The 16892-nt window shown below is 39.0% G+C and overlaps 1 protein-coding gene across 11 annotated transcripts in view; it reads left to right on the top strand.

Annotated features, from left to right (window-relative positions):
* Window positions 1-16892, top strand: part of LOC129779672 (cytohesin-1) — a 120459-nt gene that overhangs the window by 30658 nt on the left and 72909 nt on the right. For 3 of the 11 annotated variants that reach the window (XM_055787281.1, XM_055787290.1, XM_055787289.1), the window contains exon 1: window positions 8916-9235. The exons of 1 other annotated variant lie outside the window; for it this stretch is intronic. The gene's annotated coding sequence lies outside the window, so the exon portion shown is untranslated. 7 more of the 11 variants (XM_055787286.1, XM_055787283.1, XM_055787284.1 and 4 more) reach the window with 7 other exon arrangements.

The following is a 16892-nucleotide window of genomic DNA, read 5'->3' as shown; positions in this document are numbered from 1 at the left end:
GTATGGGGGGTTTTTGCTCCCACTGAAATGTGTTCCCTAACAGAGACATCAGAACCAAGCTGCCTGGGGAAAATCGACATTGCAAATACATGAAAGTAGGGGGAGCTTTTGTTCCCACCGAAAAGTGTTTCCTTAACAGAGACCTAACAGTGCCCGGGGGAAATCGGCATTGCAAATATGTGGAAGTCGGGGGCATTCTTTTATTGCAAGTAAGGCGAATGATACGATTAATTCTAGCAAATAAAATTTAAATTAGGAAATTTAATGTTGATTGCTTCGTGAAATTTTCGTTTCAATTACCGATCGTGTATTGTGAAAAATTTAGCGCAAGTGTAAGTGTAAAATTGTACTGGGTTAAAAATGACTTAATATATAAAAGGATTTATTTCAATTTTCATAAATAAAAACCATGATGTGTTCCCGCTCGAGAACGGATCGTTTGGTTTAAGCTGTCTGTTTTGTTGTGTTCATGTTTACCCAAGGAAAGTTTACACGGCGAGAAAAATTGGAAAAGTGAAGAAATATTAGAAAAGGTGATTTCCCATACGCTCTACATATAGTATTAGGTGTTGTTAGCCCAATTAAAATTCGCATTGGGTTGAATAAACACTCAGAAAATAAAAGTTGTAGAAGAAAATTACCTTTTTCATTTCAAATATGTTTTCATTATATTCGTGTCTCGGACACAACCCTCTTGTGACTTTTTATTCACATTTAAAAGATGGATATTTTTGCCAAATTATATGCGATCAAACTCAAAGTCATATTTAATTTTTCATTATAGAGTTCCGTAATCTAATTTCTACATAGTGCAGATGCACTGGATGTTAGAGCAAAGATTGCTTTTGCAAATCGACCAATCAGAACGCGTGGTTTCAATTGCTTGAGATTTTTATATATTGTTGGATAGTTCGTTTCATTGAATATATTATTTTATTCATTGTAATGAATCTCAGGTCAATCACGGAGAGCAACTACGAAATGTACAGTCTACCCAAGCTCAAGCTATTTTATTCATTGTAATGAATCGTTATGGAGTGCCATGATCGGTTGACGGGAAATCAGATCAGGGTTTTTTCGTTTGGATAGGAGTTGAGATATTTCAATTGTTAGTAGTTAGTTACATAATATATTATTTATTCAATGTTATAAATTATTGTGGTTATGGAGTGACCAAAACGATTCACGCAAAAATCTCATAAATCCATCATGTCTGAGTAATAAGCGTTTGAAATTGGACATTTTTCACAATGCGATCGATTTTAGTTTTCCAATTTCTATGCAATATGTTCCCGAAAGACAGTCCTACGTCAAAAATCCCACCAGCTATTTCTTCAAACTGGGGAACAAATAGTAGTCCGAGCGAGCCAAGTCTGGAGAATAGATTGGACGTTTCCATTAAGATCGAACTAGCGAGCAGTATAAAGATCGGAGACAGTGTAGATCGCGGAATTCGCTTTTAATTTTGATAATTAATCCCAAGTGCCGGGCTTTAGCGATTATTTCGCTGAAGTGTAGTCGGAAGCTGAGTGCAATATCAAGTGTCACTCCAAGATCACGGATGTGGTTCATTCGCAACTGGGCTTGTCCAGGGATGGAGTAGCCAAACACAGCTGTAACTTCCTGTGGAACAAAATAGTACTGCATTTCGAGATGTTGAGCAACATCTTATTTCTCGAGCACTATTCTTCAACCAGATTCAGATTCTGAGGGCTTAGTTAATATAGAGCGTTCCTGATTATCATGTAGATTTTCACATCATCCATGTAGAATGAGCGCCATCCAGGTAGAAGTACCAAGGATACTTCGTTGATGAACTGTGAGAACTTCAATGGGGCTTGGTGCTTCTTTAAGGCACTCTCAAAGAATTGGAGAAAGTCACAGACTGCACAGGTTCAATTTCGACACATATTCGCTAATTTCTGTTAGATGCGAGTTTAACCATATCGTAAATCTGGAGGAAATCCTGAGTTTATTCATCCTTGCTAGCAGTATTTGGTGATCAACACGGTCGAAGGCAGCCTTGAGGTCTGTATATACTGCCTTCATCTGAGTGCCTTGCTCAAATTGGTTGCGGCTGATCTTTTTGGAAGAATCCGTGCTGATCTGAGAATAGATAACTCTTGCAATATAGAAACACAGCGACTTTCGAACAGGCGCAAAACGATGTGATTCCTCAGTAGTTTCCTATGTTCCGTTTGTCTTCTTTCTTGTGCACTGGGAACATCACTGACAGCTGAAGGAAGTGTAGAAATTTAACTATGCTATAGAAACGTGTCGAAAAGGACCAATAAAGTGTAGTTAAGACTTGAGCCACCATCGGCCCGGGACCCGAAAAATATTCTAATTTACGGATCGTAGTCTCCAAGAACTCACTGGTAACTCGAAATGTGATGAGATTCAATACGTTGGTTCGAGTGTCTAACGGAACCATCTCGTATGATCGCTTGAAGTGAACAGCTAATAGATTGCGTGTCTCGAGTGCAGTGTTAACCGAGTTGTTTACCTTAACATGTTCACGGAAAAGTCTTTTTCCATTCTCTTGGTGTTGACAAAGGACCAGAAAAGCTTCGCGTTCTACGAAGATTTCTCTGCATACGCCTCGCAGACTGTTTATACAGTTTACACAGTGAATAGACAGCGCAGCCTGCAGAAACGGCGGAGAGCAGAGGATCTCAATCTCTAGAGTTCTCCCAACCGTCTGTTGCCTCAGATTGGTTTCTGTGCAGTCATAATATCAATAAACCAACGACAGCATCCATGTCCTCGATAATCTGCTGCATCATGCTGCATTCATTAAGCCTTCTGAAAAAATCATTCGAAGCCTTGTCGGACAATCTTACGGTAGTTGACCGGAACCTTAGTCATTATCGATGAGAAGATATTTGTCAGCATGTTCATCAGATCTTTCCTGTCCTTGGCGATCAGCTGCTTCTCTGTTTGACCATAAAATTATTGGATTATATCCTCCGTTTGACTACGGTACAACGTCTATATTCAACCTATATTCAGCCGCTCTTCCTGGGAAGAACACAACTCTTAACGTTGAAAAATACCTTACGTCACTTTCAATCCGAAAAAATCACGGAAGTTGAATGATCAATTGATCATCGGTCCTCGGAAAGGAAAGGAACCATCGTTGCCTCTGTCTGATATTCATGCAAAAACGATTTAACTGTCGATGCTGCTGTAACACAAAAAGTCAATAACGATCCCAGCAGCCTATCATCCAAAGCATTGGCGACAATCTCGAAAAGCTTTGACCGGAAAACTGATGAAAAACTCCGTTTAAAGTTGGATAGCTTTCCTAAAGCTTATCTTGTTTCCTTACCTCACCGACAAACCGTCTGAGGTGTGGTAACATTTGAACTGCACGTCCCGCAACACGTTGGTTCTCAGCGAACATCACAAAACTTTAACGGAAATACAGTTGAACGTTACGGCTGTGTAATATGCCCTTCTTAGAGGAATGTTTGTAAATAGACTGTACAATGCTTTCAAAAAGTCATTCAAATTCCATTAGGTTTTTCTCTTTTTTTCAATTGGAAGTGACGCTTGAGTTCTTGAATCTCATTTGTAAAATTCTTAAACATTTTCCAGTAAACTGGGTTATCCACGGAACATTGAATTACTTTCTTCAACAGAGCAGGAGCAGGAACACAGATTCTCGCTGCTTAGATGGTCGTAACACGCTAAAATGCACACAGTATCTTTTTAGAGCGCACAAAATCTCGACTTCGTGAAGCAATTCCCGACTTTTCCCGCATTTTTCCCGATGGATGTTGTGTCCGATTTTTTCCCGCATTTCCCGCTTTTTCCGAATGGGTGGCCACCCTGTATATATAGATTTTTGTGATTTGAATAGTTTGCTTTCAAAGCAGTTTTGAGATATTAAAACATGTTTTTGGGTTAATTAGTGAACATGCCTCTTACCTCTCGAATGATTTTGATTGACATACCACTTTGTACAACTGACAGAGAGGTGTTAACGCTCGAAAGTTTGCACCCCAAACGTAACGCTCTTGTTTTGAAAATTTTAAACTTACACCCCAGTACAGATTCAAATATGAAGTGATGAAAAATACAGAAGCACTTTTCACCAGACGGCATGCAAATCGACGCGGTGCCTCCACCGAGCAAAATTGCACCATACAGTGCGATATCTACCATTCATTCTTCCTTCGAGTATCGAGAATCCAGCAAAACCATTGTGTGTGACATCAGCATTGAGAAGGACTCCTGTTTGATAGCTGGAGCGAGACGACTTGAATGATGATGATGATGTTTTTTTCCCAAAATATATATTTTTATCAAGATTCATATGGCGTATATTTTGTTAATCTTTCTTATTATCTATGTTAGTAATATATAACCGATTACTCGCGGTTGGCTCGAGGTTAGTATTACAAGTGTTCTCGTAATTGGGATGTTGTTGTCTCTAATGCTCTGTACGTGTGCCCGACACGGGATACTTCCTATTAGGATGTATCCCGTGTCGCCCCCCTGGTCTGTACCCCATATTTAGCGTGGTGCGTCTTCTCGACTCAAGGAATCCAGGATAGAATGGTCACTAGCCGATACAATCATCAGCTCGTGTAGAGTTGTCATGAGCGGTACAACCTTTGGCTCTTGTTAAATGATCAGTGGACTGCAATGGACTGTGTATGTTTTGCCGCGACTAAGTAAAAGTTTATAGATCGGATAGGAGGGATATAAAACAAGAACACAACGAAGGAAAAATCATTAAACCTTGACATTGGCGTTTCTGAGGAATATGTGTAGATGGAGCAGAAGATCAGGATCACGGCTACCTAAGATATCCCGGACCGGGATATCCGATTGTCTGCCTTGTGCTCTCAGTGCTCTAGAGAGCTGAGAGCTAGCAGCATGGAACCGGATACACGACCAAACAATATGCTCGATGTCGTGGTAGCCATTGCCACAATCACAAAGATTGTTTGCTGCAAGCCCAATGCGATAGAGACGCGCGTTTAGGTTGCAGTGATTGGACATAAGCCGAGATATCACGCGAATGAAATCACGACCTACATTCAACCTTAGGGATAATCGTGTGTAACCAACGACCGAACTCATTTTCACTCCACATGCGCTGCCAACTTACGAGTGTGTGCTGACGAGGAATGTGAAAAAAATCGTTATAAACAATTTGCCTTTCAAAAAGTGTGCCTTCTGAAGCGCCCACCTTAGCTAGTGAGTCCGCTTTTTCATTCCCCGGAATCGAGCAATGATAGGGAACCCATGCTAAAGTAATCTTGAATAATTTTTCGGCCAAAACATTCAATAGTTGTCTTATTCTTGTTAGGAAAAAAGATGAGCGTTTATCAACTTTCATTGAGTGGATTGCCTTTATTGAGCTGAGACTGTCTGAAAAAATAAAATAATGGTCGATGGGCAGTCTTTCAATGATCCCTAGAGCATAGTATATCGCACCCATTTCAGCGACATACACGGAACAAGGATCTTTGAGTTTGAAAGAGGCACTGGAATTCTCATTGAAGATGCCGAAGCCAGTGGACCCGTTTATGAATGAACCGTCAGTAAAGAACATTGTATCAGAACTAACTATCCCCTATTTTTTCCGAAAGTATCGACGGAATAACATTAAAGCGTAAACTAAACTAAAATGACAGAGGAATTGCAAAAGTATGGGAAGCAAACTTGGTTGGAGATGCCTAGTGAAGGGTGCAGGGCGTGGGTAAGGTACTCATGGTATGAAGACATAAGGCTTGACTGAGGAGTCAGTTGGAGTAGATTTTCGAAGTTATCAATCACCAATGGATTCATGATCCGGCAACGGATGAGAAATCTGTAAGAAAATTCTGTGAACCGAAGAGTAATTCTGTGAACCGAAGGGGATACTCCTGCCAAGACTTCGAGACTCGCATACGCAAGCAACGATATTGTACCCTCTCCAGCTTGAGAATATGAAACCTGGCAGCAGATTGAAAGGCAAAAACTGCCATATTCCAACACTGATAATATCGTTGTTTTGTACAACAGAATGAGGTCTCCTGGATGGGCACCCCACCATGTTCCGGTTATCGTTTGGAGAAAATTGATTCTTTGCTGGCATTTCTGTTTCAAATATGCAATGTGTATTGCCCAGGTACATTTAGAGTCAAAATATACTCCAAGGTATTTGAAAAACATCGAGTGCCTGATCGTTTTGCCGGATAGGTGAAGCTGGAATTGAGCGGGTTCGTGCTTCCTAGAAAAAACGACCATTTCGGTTTTCTCCGTAGAGAATTCGATACCCAGCTTGAGAGCCCACGTGAACAGGTTGTTCAGGGTATCTTGCAAGGATTTTTGCAGAACGGTGAGATTAGTACCCGTGGTGAAAATAACTCCATCATCTTGCATGTTGTCTCAACTTGCAATCTCTAGTTAGACAATCATCTATATCATTGACGTAAAAACTATACAAGAGGGGGCTTAGGCAGGAGCCTTGTGGTAGGCCCACTGTATCGAGAAGATTTCAAGCTGCCATGATTGAAAAACATGTCCTTTTCTGACAGTAAATTGCACAGGAAATTATTCAGAATTGGCGTAAGTCCACGATTATGAAGTTTCTCTCAGAGAATTTCCATGGAAACTGAATCAAATGTTCCTTTGATATAGAGGAAGACGGAAGCCATTTGTTCTTTGCGAGCAAATGCGTTTTGGATTTCAGAAGATAGCAGCGCGAGACAATCGTCCGTCCCTTTATCTCGGCGGAAGCCAAACTACGTATTTGACAGCAAATTGTTCGTTTCGACCCACTTGTCCAAACGAAGTAGAATCATTTTCTCTAACAATTTACTAATACAGGGTAACATTGAAATCGGCCTATACCAATTGTGATCGCAAGCCGGCTTGTTGGGTTTTTCGTATGGCTATCACTTTCACTTGTCTCCAGTCATGTGGGACAATGTTCAGCTCCAGAAACTTGTAGAACAAGTTCAGCAAACGCTGTTTCCCCAAGTCAGGAAGATTGTTCAACAAGTTGAATTTAATTTTGTCCGACCCCGGAGCTGAATTGTTACATGAGAGGAGGACAACTGAGAATTCTACCATCGAAAAATTCTCATATTTGCATTGGAGCGGAATGTCGCGTACGACGCTTTGTGCAGGAACGGAATCGGGAAAACCTTTCTTGCAAATTTGAAAATCCAACGGTCTGAGTATTCCTCACTTTTTTTTTGCTTTTTAGTTTGGCTTCTAGAGCTTGCTACTTTCAAAACCATTCCACAAATCAAGTTTTTCTGAATTTTGCGGATGATTTTTCAAGGTAGACCTTTGATGATGTTATGAATTATTGAGACCAGGGCTCAGCATAGTCATAGTCAACTGAGGATAGTCAGCTGACGATCTGACTGACTATATCCGTATTCAGTCGGAAATGACTTTTGGCTTCCTCACGCAGTTTCTCCACCAAAACGACTAAACAGTAAGTCGGGCGTTTAGTCACTTTCCCTCTCTACGACTCGACTATCTCATTTCATTCTTCCCAGTCAAATTGTCTTCATTGCATTTTGAAATGGCTTCCCCCAAAACGAAATCGTTCCTCTCTCTCCCATGTATCATGTATGCATGCATCGATGTTTGAGTTCAACGTGGTTTGACATATGCTAAGGGGGCTAGATTTTTTTGTATCGTACACGAAAATTACTCACACGTATAAAATAGCGTGCAGTGTGTGCGCGCTATTTTACACGCTATTTACCAAAACTAACGCGTGGACCTTTATAGCATACTTCATAAATGTCTAAGTTCATTGGTTTGATTCCACGATGGGTAGACAATAAACCGTCCATTGATGGGGTAACTACTTTTTTGCATCAGAGATCAAGTTTTCGTTCCTCTTTATATGGACGTAAAATAAGATGGCGTACGCGGGTAACAATTCCGTTCCTAGGGGAGTAGAAATGTGGATTGAAGTAGTTGAAAGAAGAGGCAGATTTGTATTCATTAGTCGCGTCAGTTAGAATAACCACTGACTGGACTAGTTCATCAGTCATCCTCGCTAGTCAACGCTAGTCAATTCATTTTTTGTTGACGGCGACTGCCGAAGCAGTTCTATTCGAAGCGAATCTACTGAGAGTAGAGTCGGTCTTCATTTTTCACCTTCGAAGATTTCGTTCCCCCATAGAGACTTTTAAATTCATCAGTTCATTCGCCTCTAGCCTTGAAAAATACCAATATGGAAAACTCAACTAAACACTCGACCTTGAGAAAGGTTATTCAATCAGAACGTGAGATTTAGCAGGTTCAGATAGTGCCTGACATTCTACAATTATTTAATGGTTTGTTTTTAAAAAATGTATATTCTTTATTATGATAGATACGAAGAAATATTTTCAATCGATCGAGGCAAACTTCTTTTCAAATTATTAAAAAATTGTCGAATTCGAAACCGTTCGAAATCTTGAATTCTTCAGTACTTGCTCACTTTTCAGATAATCTTCCGTAGTCCTACGTTAAAATAGTTTTCCATTCCGATAATTTTACGTGGAGAACTTATTTTGCTACGAAAATCAACCTTAGCTGACCACTCTAGCAGCAGCGACGAAGTGAAGGGGAGAACCTAAAGAGAGAGAGGAAATGTGCTTGTGTATACATTTTAGTATGTATACCATCGCACCAAGTTCAATGTGTTTAGGGTTTTTTTTTTCATTTCTATTTCTCCTTGTCTGTTGTGCTTTTATTTTTATTCTCACACACCAAACACCGCTTCTTGCTCTCTGCGGCCAGTCTATCGTGTGGTTGAGCCGGGTAAGTCACAACAGCCTTTGCACGTACCATCCCAGCGTCGTAGTATTGTCGCTGATCAATGGGCGAGTTTTCCTGTGTTGTGTGCTGTGTGTATTCGTCGTGTTAGTCGCGTACGTCAGACCGTGAGTCTAGTATATTCTCAGTTTTTTAACAATCCGCGGGATAGAAGGTCGCACAACCGGTCGCTGATTGTGCGAACTACTAGTATTTTTTTTTGCGCGGAATTCGGAACGGCCGTGTACTGATAACGGGTTGGAGTGTCGGGTGGAGGAATCTATGCGTGGGCCGAAGTAATTGTCATCCTGTTTTGTGTAGTGTTTCCGAGAGAAGATTCAATGAAATTGTTCCGCACACCAAAGTGCTGAATTCATAACACGTGAAAGTCCACGTGTATGATACTAGTGATTTGCGCCTACATACACAACAAATGTGCTCTAGTTGCGTGAAGAAAGGTTTACAATCGGTATTGAGAATGCAAGTGGAATTCGTCGATTACTAAGTCGCAAATAAATATCATGAAAAGCTGTTTTTGCATTGGTTTAGTTTGACATTTCGATTTTGTGTGAAGCTGACAATTTCTATATCAGGTTCTATGTGTGATTACTCCTTCAAAAGAAAAAAAATCGAGAGAACTGTGTTATTTTGATCGCTATTGGTGGCATTGTACGTGAATAATCTGTGTGAATCCAATTGAACGGAGAATAACACTTCGCGTTCCAATTGCAGTGTTCATGATTTCGCAGAATTGTTGCTAAAATTGAAATTACTCGACTCGTCGCGATGAGTCATATGCGCTCACATGGGTTCGGAGATAAAACTTTTATCAGCGCCTTAGCGCAGAGTGTAGCGTTTGCTGCGCTATTGGTGTGAAATCAGTTTATATTATTCGCGATTTAACTCGAAGTTGTTTGAAAAAATCACGTCACGCCACCGTCGGTAGTCGTTGCTCGGAATGAAATAAGCTCGAGTTTGTGATGATGGCGCGAGAGATAAAAAACCCAAACAAACAAGGTCTGTTCCGAACGGCGAAGAAAGATAGCTGGTGCGATATCTGATGAGAAAATTACCGCTCTCTTGGCAAAAGAAATGTTTTATTGGATGAATTCAGTGGCAGTTGAAATAAATCATTGGATGCAATACAAAAGGGCAGTGGTCGATAATTGGAGTATTGGATCGGTGTACGAATAGAGAGATGAGTGCTTGACATATCAGACAAACAAGAAATGATGATAGTCTGTCAGTTACGGAGATTGAATATCCGGAAGAACGTGTGCATTTCACATGTTGCTGACTTGGTGCGTTGGTGCGGAGGCTTCAGTGCGTATATTAAAAGTTGACTCACTTGGATTGATGAAACGTGGAAGTGTGCGTTTTGAGCACATTTAAATGGAGGAAGCGCAGTTCAGATAAAAAGAATAAACATGTATTCGTATGTTGTATTACAAGTGTTGTTTCGAATATTTTTAACCGCATATCAATCCACTAACAAGGATTATTTTAAGATCTGTCATCATTGGAAGAACGAGATATGGGTATGATGTCACCATCTGTTATGACCACAGCTACAACAGAATCAATTTGTTTGTACCTCGATCAGATATCGCTAATGACCATTGGTTGCTGTAAAAGTGATGCGAAATCGAACCGAAACAACGTGAAACTGAGATGCCATATTTTCAGGAAACAACTGGCTAGAACGCAATCAGCTGTATTCAGTGAAGTTGCATGCGATTTAACAACATGTGTGGTTTCCCCTTCGAACATATGGGAGGTACTCGGAAACAAACTATCACTGATAAGAACCAGCATTTCCTGTGAGCATGCGATTCGTTCCCTCTGTTTGGCGTTCTTATCTTATTTCTTGTGTTTTTTTCTCCTATCTCTTGAATGTTGCAACAGTGCAGATGCTTGCAATAAGTCGGTATTCCCGAAGTTGGCTCGACCGTTATTTTTTATTTTGTAAATATTGACCCGAAGTAAACTTCATTACTTGTAATGCAATGCATAGTCATATGGATAAATAGCATTTTTAAAGAAATAAATTAGTGTAACAAAATCAAATTATACTTCGTACTAGAGCAGACTCTTGTGTATCGTTTAATTGTTCTACTAGATGTATACATATGGGACCGCAATTTTTTCATTCAAAATACACGTTATTGGCCTCAAATCATTGCAAATGTTTTATTCGAAGTGATGGCCGCTAGAAGCTGCTCATTTTTACCCATATGACAGGAATTTCATGAATGCCTCGTCAGAAAAAAAAATCGTTTTTTGAGCCAAACGACTCACTGAGCCATTTTCGCCCTTTTTCGAAGAACTGAAGCGCTGCGTATCGAGTGCGTATCTCATCGATGAAAACAAATGATAATCGGAAGGAGTTAACTTTGGCGAATAGGCCGCCTGCGGTAGTTGATCTTGATAGAGTATCTCAACCATTTCTCTGGCCACTATTTCTCGGTTTGACGGAGCATTGTCACCAAGAAAAATCGCTTTATGTTACCTCTTCTGTTTACAATTTAAAATTCAGTTTATTGAATGTTTGTAGCACTACATACTTGGATCAGAATAATTTCGAGCAATCTACGAAGTGAATATAAGTGTTCATGTTCATATGCTCTGGGTTGATATCTAGAAAAAATCGGAAGTTCAGATTTTCAGATATTGCGATCCCGGTTAGTTGAAGTCTTGATAAATATAAATTTCATATGCTGTTGGCTCCCTAAAACATACAACTTGTATAAATTATTCAAAAGGGAAAACCATCGAAGACTTGCAGATGACTGAAGGTTGTAAATCAAGATACATTTACCTTTTTCGTTCCATTTTTTCGTGTGGTCCGTCCCGGAAGAATAACTACATCGATTTCATGAGACAATTACCAGATATTATCCGTCGGAAACGGTCAAATTCTTGATCCTGATACGGATCGCGACAGCTAACACAGCCTTGATTGTTCGTAACACATTTTTAACGTAGGACTACGAAATTATTGCCTGCGAGAATAAGCACTAGAAAAGTTTAAGGATTAGTCTTTAGTGCAAATATTTGGTAGCACTGACAAGAGTAAATGAATGAACGCTTTCACTGAGGAACGTACACGATTCGCATAGCAATGACAAGCGAATTTGAGCAAATTTTCAACGCACTTCACTTCAGCATTTTCAAAGAAATACGGCCCGATGACTCCACCAGACCATAATGCGCACCAAACTTTTGGCGGATGCAATGGCCTCTTAACAATCACGTGTGGATTTTCTGAGCTCCATATACGGAAATTTTGAGTGTCCACATAGCCACCGAGCTCGAAATGTGCCTCATCGCAGAAGAAAATTTGATGCGAAAATTCAGCATTTTGCTGCTGTTGTTCGTTCACCCAATCGACGTATGCCCGACGCATTCCATGGTCACCACGCTCTAATTCTTGTACCAGTTGGACTTTATATGGATGTAAGTGCAAGTCCAAATGCAAAATTCGCCACAATGATGTGTTTGACAAGCCCAATTGCTGAGCACGCCGTGGAATCGAAACATTCGGGTCATCCTCCACACTGGCAGCAACAGCAGCAATATTTTCGGCCGAACGCACATTACGATGATGCACAGGTTTCACAATATCCGCTACGGATCCAGTTTGTTCGAATTTACGCACTACATTAGCGATTGTGTGCTCTGTAGGCCGTCCATGACGACCAATATTCGTCCGTAATGCTCGAAAAACAGTTGCCGGTTTTTCATCATTTTTACAGTATAATTTAACAAAATGAACATTGTGCGATGCTAAAACCATCCATATTGTAAAATGGCAGACATTCAACTAACGATGTGACGCTTTGGTTGACAGCTATGTCAAACGGTTGTCAGCGCAGGGCTGTATACTTTCGAAAGCCCGAAATGGAAAACCCTGTATTTGACTACAAAAACAAGCTGAAATCTGTACTTTAGTATTCAAGGGTCACCATAAATCCATTTCTACTTGTTGTTGATTTTTTCTATAGCTGCACAAAAAAAAATTGAAAATATTCAAGAAAAAATATTGAAAAAGTTTTTGTGAGGAAAACTTTTTTGCCTTAAATATGCACAAGTTGCGGAAGAGTTGTAGGGCAAATATTTATCTACAATTTATCTACCATTTCATCAAAATCTGAGACGACCATTTTGAGAAAATCGACTTTTAGTTTTTGAAATCGATTTTTTTCAGTGTAGGATTTTTCAGTATTTTTTTCTGGATATTCTATTATTTTCCTAAAACTCCTCTATAGATCACTTTTTTGTAGGAATTACCATTTTCGAGTAAAAAAATGTTATAAATAAATGATCAAAAATATTTAGCCTTTTCCATATGTTAGTCTAGATAAATTTTCGGAAAACTAAGTATGCCAAGTTGCTTAATTAGGTAAGGTCTTCACGCACAGAAAGTTTCATTGAGTTCTGAGAGGGTCATGCAAATCCCATAGACGAGTTGGCGCGAAATCCATCATAAGTATTAGTTTTTATTGTGAAATGTCATTTGCAGAAAATTTCTATGTTATTTGGCAACACTGTTCACGGCTCTTCATAGTGGGGCGATTGGTTGAGAAAATCGCATTTTATTATAAGAATTATATTGAATATATATTGAATTTTTAGCAGTTTTTTATTCATTCGATAGCATTGGTAACATTTGAGAATGTATTGAAGTTGCCATAATTTAAATTAATTTTATAATGCTTCAAAGGTCTTTTGGTTGGTAAAAGTGACCGAAGTTGCATGAAATAATGCAGTTTTTTACACATTGCTATATTTTGAGGCAAAATGAGGTTTTCTTTGCTAGAATATATTCAGAAGTATTTACGATAAGAAATTAAGTTATAAACATATCCTGCCAATTCATTAATTCATTTTCAATTATTTTTCAACGGGGTACTTTTTTCATTGTCATAGGAATAACATGTAGAAGGGGTTCTCATTAACAGAAATTCATTATGTAACTATACAAATCAACCACCTGTCCATCTTATCCGCACCTTCCCTATAGTAAATCTCTATTTTTTATCGGAAGTCATCTATCATACCTTGTATATGCTGCAAACAGATTTCAATTTAGTCATTTTGTGATTTCTTAAGACAACTTTCAAGTTGAACATTGACAAACCGCTTTAGTTTGCCCCGGTGTACCTTATGTCTTAAGGGTTCTAAATTAAGGGTTCTAATTATAATTGTAAATAAATAACTAAAAGTGATCTAATAATTCAAACTAGTAATCACTTTTTACGATCTTGTGTGTAGCATCAAAATGGTTTTTTTTGTTTTTCATTTGAATGTGGTTTCTGAATATCACTCATAGATGTTTCGGCGCAAAATAGTTTGTTAGTGACGATTATTTATGCGCAAATATGTATAATAATCCAACGCCGTTTGGCGCCTTCTCAAGTCTATTTTGAATTCCAAACTTATGGCAAATCAATACACACGGAACCTTGTCCGTAACGCAGTTTTGTATTGCTAGCAGGTAGCAGACGTATTTGAGCTGAATATGAAGTAATGGGCTGTGGTGTGCTGCTGCTGCGTTAAACGGAAACTCCGTAAACAATGTTGTTACGTTCACTGAACCTCCAGAGGGGGGTACCTTACACTTTGAGCCGTTCGTGCACTCACCGGGGCAGGGCGCTGGCGGGGATGCCTCGCTCCTTTCGCGTACACATTGTATTATGTGCGACAGAGTGGATGTCAAAGTGGTGTGGTACAGTATTCAAAAGAGGCCTTTTTAAGATTCCTAAGGCGTGTTAGGTTATTGTTTGGAAGGAGAAGGAATTTGCTGTGCCGCTATGTTTCTGTTTTGCTCTCTTCTCATTTGACAAAGCCAAGAGCTTAGAAGGATGAAGGCAAACTCAAGATACCTATCTAGATGAGAAGGCAGGCGGTTCTGTCGATGGGTAATCTTGTTTGTGCCTAGTAGTATATTTATTATTTGCCTTCCCAATGCCTATTCGTGATGGATTGACTGGCTATTGATCAGCTCATTGAAAGAGCGTGGCTTTGGATCTGAATGTCACATAACAAGCGGTTTGTACACATGGATTGTCAACGAGAGGCAATAACATGATCAGTGCACAGATATTTTTACAGGTAAGAATATGTTCTTAGTGTTGTGAATTGATTTTTTATGATTTTGTTACGACGACGAAAACATTGGTGACACTAAATAAATCACTCTATGAGGATCCAATTCCTGAGTAACATATTTAAAATGCTTTGAATATCATCATCTCATTTAGTGGAATTAAGAGTAAAAAAGTGGATTTGCAGTGGATAATGGATTGCATCATCATGTATTTTTGGTTTAAATAGAGGATGACTCTTCACCACTGGATTAATCGTCAAATATACCATATGCTGCTGATGAAAGAGAGATCTCGTGATGTCATCATCGAGACAAAATTACCAGAAGTTGGGACGCTCATCTCGCTGGAAGTTTCGATCAGACGCACGAACAATTTTTCATTCGCATGACGAAATATAACCCGTTTCCGCCAAGTTGGATTGTAGCGTAAACAAAATTGTTAGGTCACAAATGTTTAGAATTTAAGTAAGCTAAACAAGTAAGCATTCGTCCATACATGTTCCGGTTGAAACAAGCAATACGCTTCTACGCTGCAATTGTTTGGCATTCAATAGAGTGTTGTTTTGATCAAAACATCTCCCCCGCTGGATGGAATGTTTATGAAATTGCCGTAATTTGATTAGCTTCTAGCTGAGATGAATGAATTGAAACTCTAACAAACTTCGCGAAGCGCAGATGCCGTCAATAAATAGGCCGTTATCTTTGCCATCAAACCTCTTTGAAGGCATGTGTTCATCTGTGGGGAGCTCACATGAAAATATTAGATTTAGTGTCTCCCGTGGCAGAATAGTTAGCGTCATACAAAACAATTTTTTTTTCTAAGTGTATATTTTTTACAGAGACTTAGTAGTTCTCAACAATTTGTTTTTATATAGTTTTTTATATACAACCAATAGTTCCTGAAGTACCCTTTTTAAAATAAAGTTCATACTGAAATGCATTTGCCCTTCGAAAAAATAACTCTTTGGCCAAAGAATTCGTTACATCCGTGGAAAACACTCAATTCACTCGGTGGTACAAGAGCCCATTCAAATAAAACATTGCGATTAAAATTTCGCGTACCGTTCTGAATTATATTTCGGACGATTAAGGCATATGATGCAGAAAACAGATCTAAACTTTATGCACAGGTATTATTTGATTGATATTTTAATAAATTTGTTCAATATGCTTATGATTTTTTCGCACTGAAACGCATATAAACCATCGAAAAAAAACTAAATGGACGATAACTTCGTCAGATAAGCTTCTTTTCATACACCGCACAAAACAAAAACCGCACAAGAACAGAAAATCACACAAAAACAAACGCACAAAAAAAAACCGCACAAAAACAGGTTTTACTGTATAAATTGGTGCCATATTTTGAGTATAAAGAAAAAAATCTTTGTAATGTTGTACTGATTTATATCGATTGGTGATCTTTCAAACATTTATTGCCTTGTTTGAAAAGATGATGTTTTTTTTTTAAAAAAAGGAAAGATTTTTGATTAGTGAGGTGTAAAGTGTTCACAAAGAAATATAGAGACATTGGTGACGCAGGCTGGAGAACCGGTGCCATACCACTGTGTTTGCCTTGAGATCCCATTATCAATTACTATAATGGCTTGGTCAGGTGAACATTGGGGCTTCGTCAAGCCCATGCTTCGAGTTGAAGAACAGTTTTAATTTTAGTTCAATCTCTACAAAATCATATTAATTTAGGAATCAAATGAACTTGATCATGTCAGTCGCAAAAGGCTTTGTGAAGAAATGCTTTAGACAATTCCTCTACATGCGTTTTCATAAGTAAGGATAGCTTCCACCTAATTGGAGTTGCAAACAAGCAGAACTTTCGGTAGTGGGTGGCTGTCAATTCATTGGTACCCAATTTACTATATTTACGCTTTCCAAAGGTTACAGTATACAGATTATAAACCATTTCAGCATCTGAGTCCGATTCAGAGCGAAGGCTTTTTTTGTCGCAATTACTGACCAATCGTTTTCGATATAGATTGTTTTCAATCCTACGAAATCA

Source organism: Toxorhynchites rutilus, chromosome 3 (genome assembly GCF_029784135.1).
Source record: "Toxorhynchites rutilus septentrionalis strain SRP chromosome 3, ASM2978413v1, whole genome shotgun sequence".
Classification (NCBI taxonomy): Eukaryota; Metazoa; Arthropoda; class Insecta; order Diptera; family Culicidae; genus Toxorhynchites; species Toxorhynchites rutilus.
This window is presented reverse-complemented; position numbering and strand designations above follow the sequence as displayed.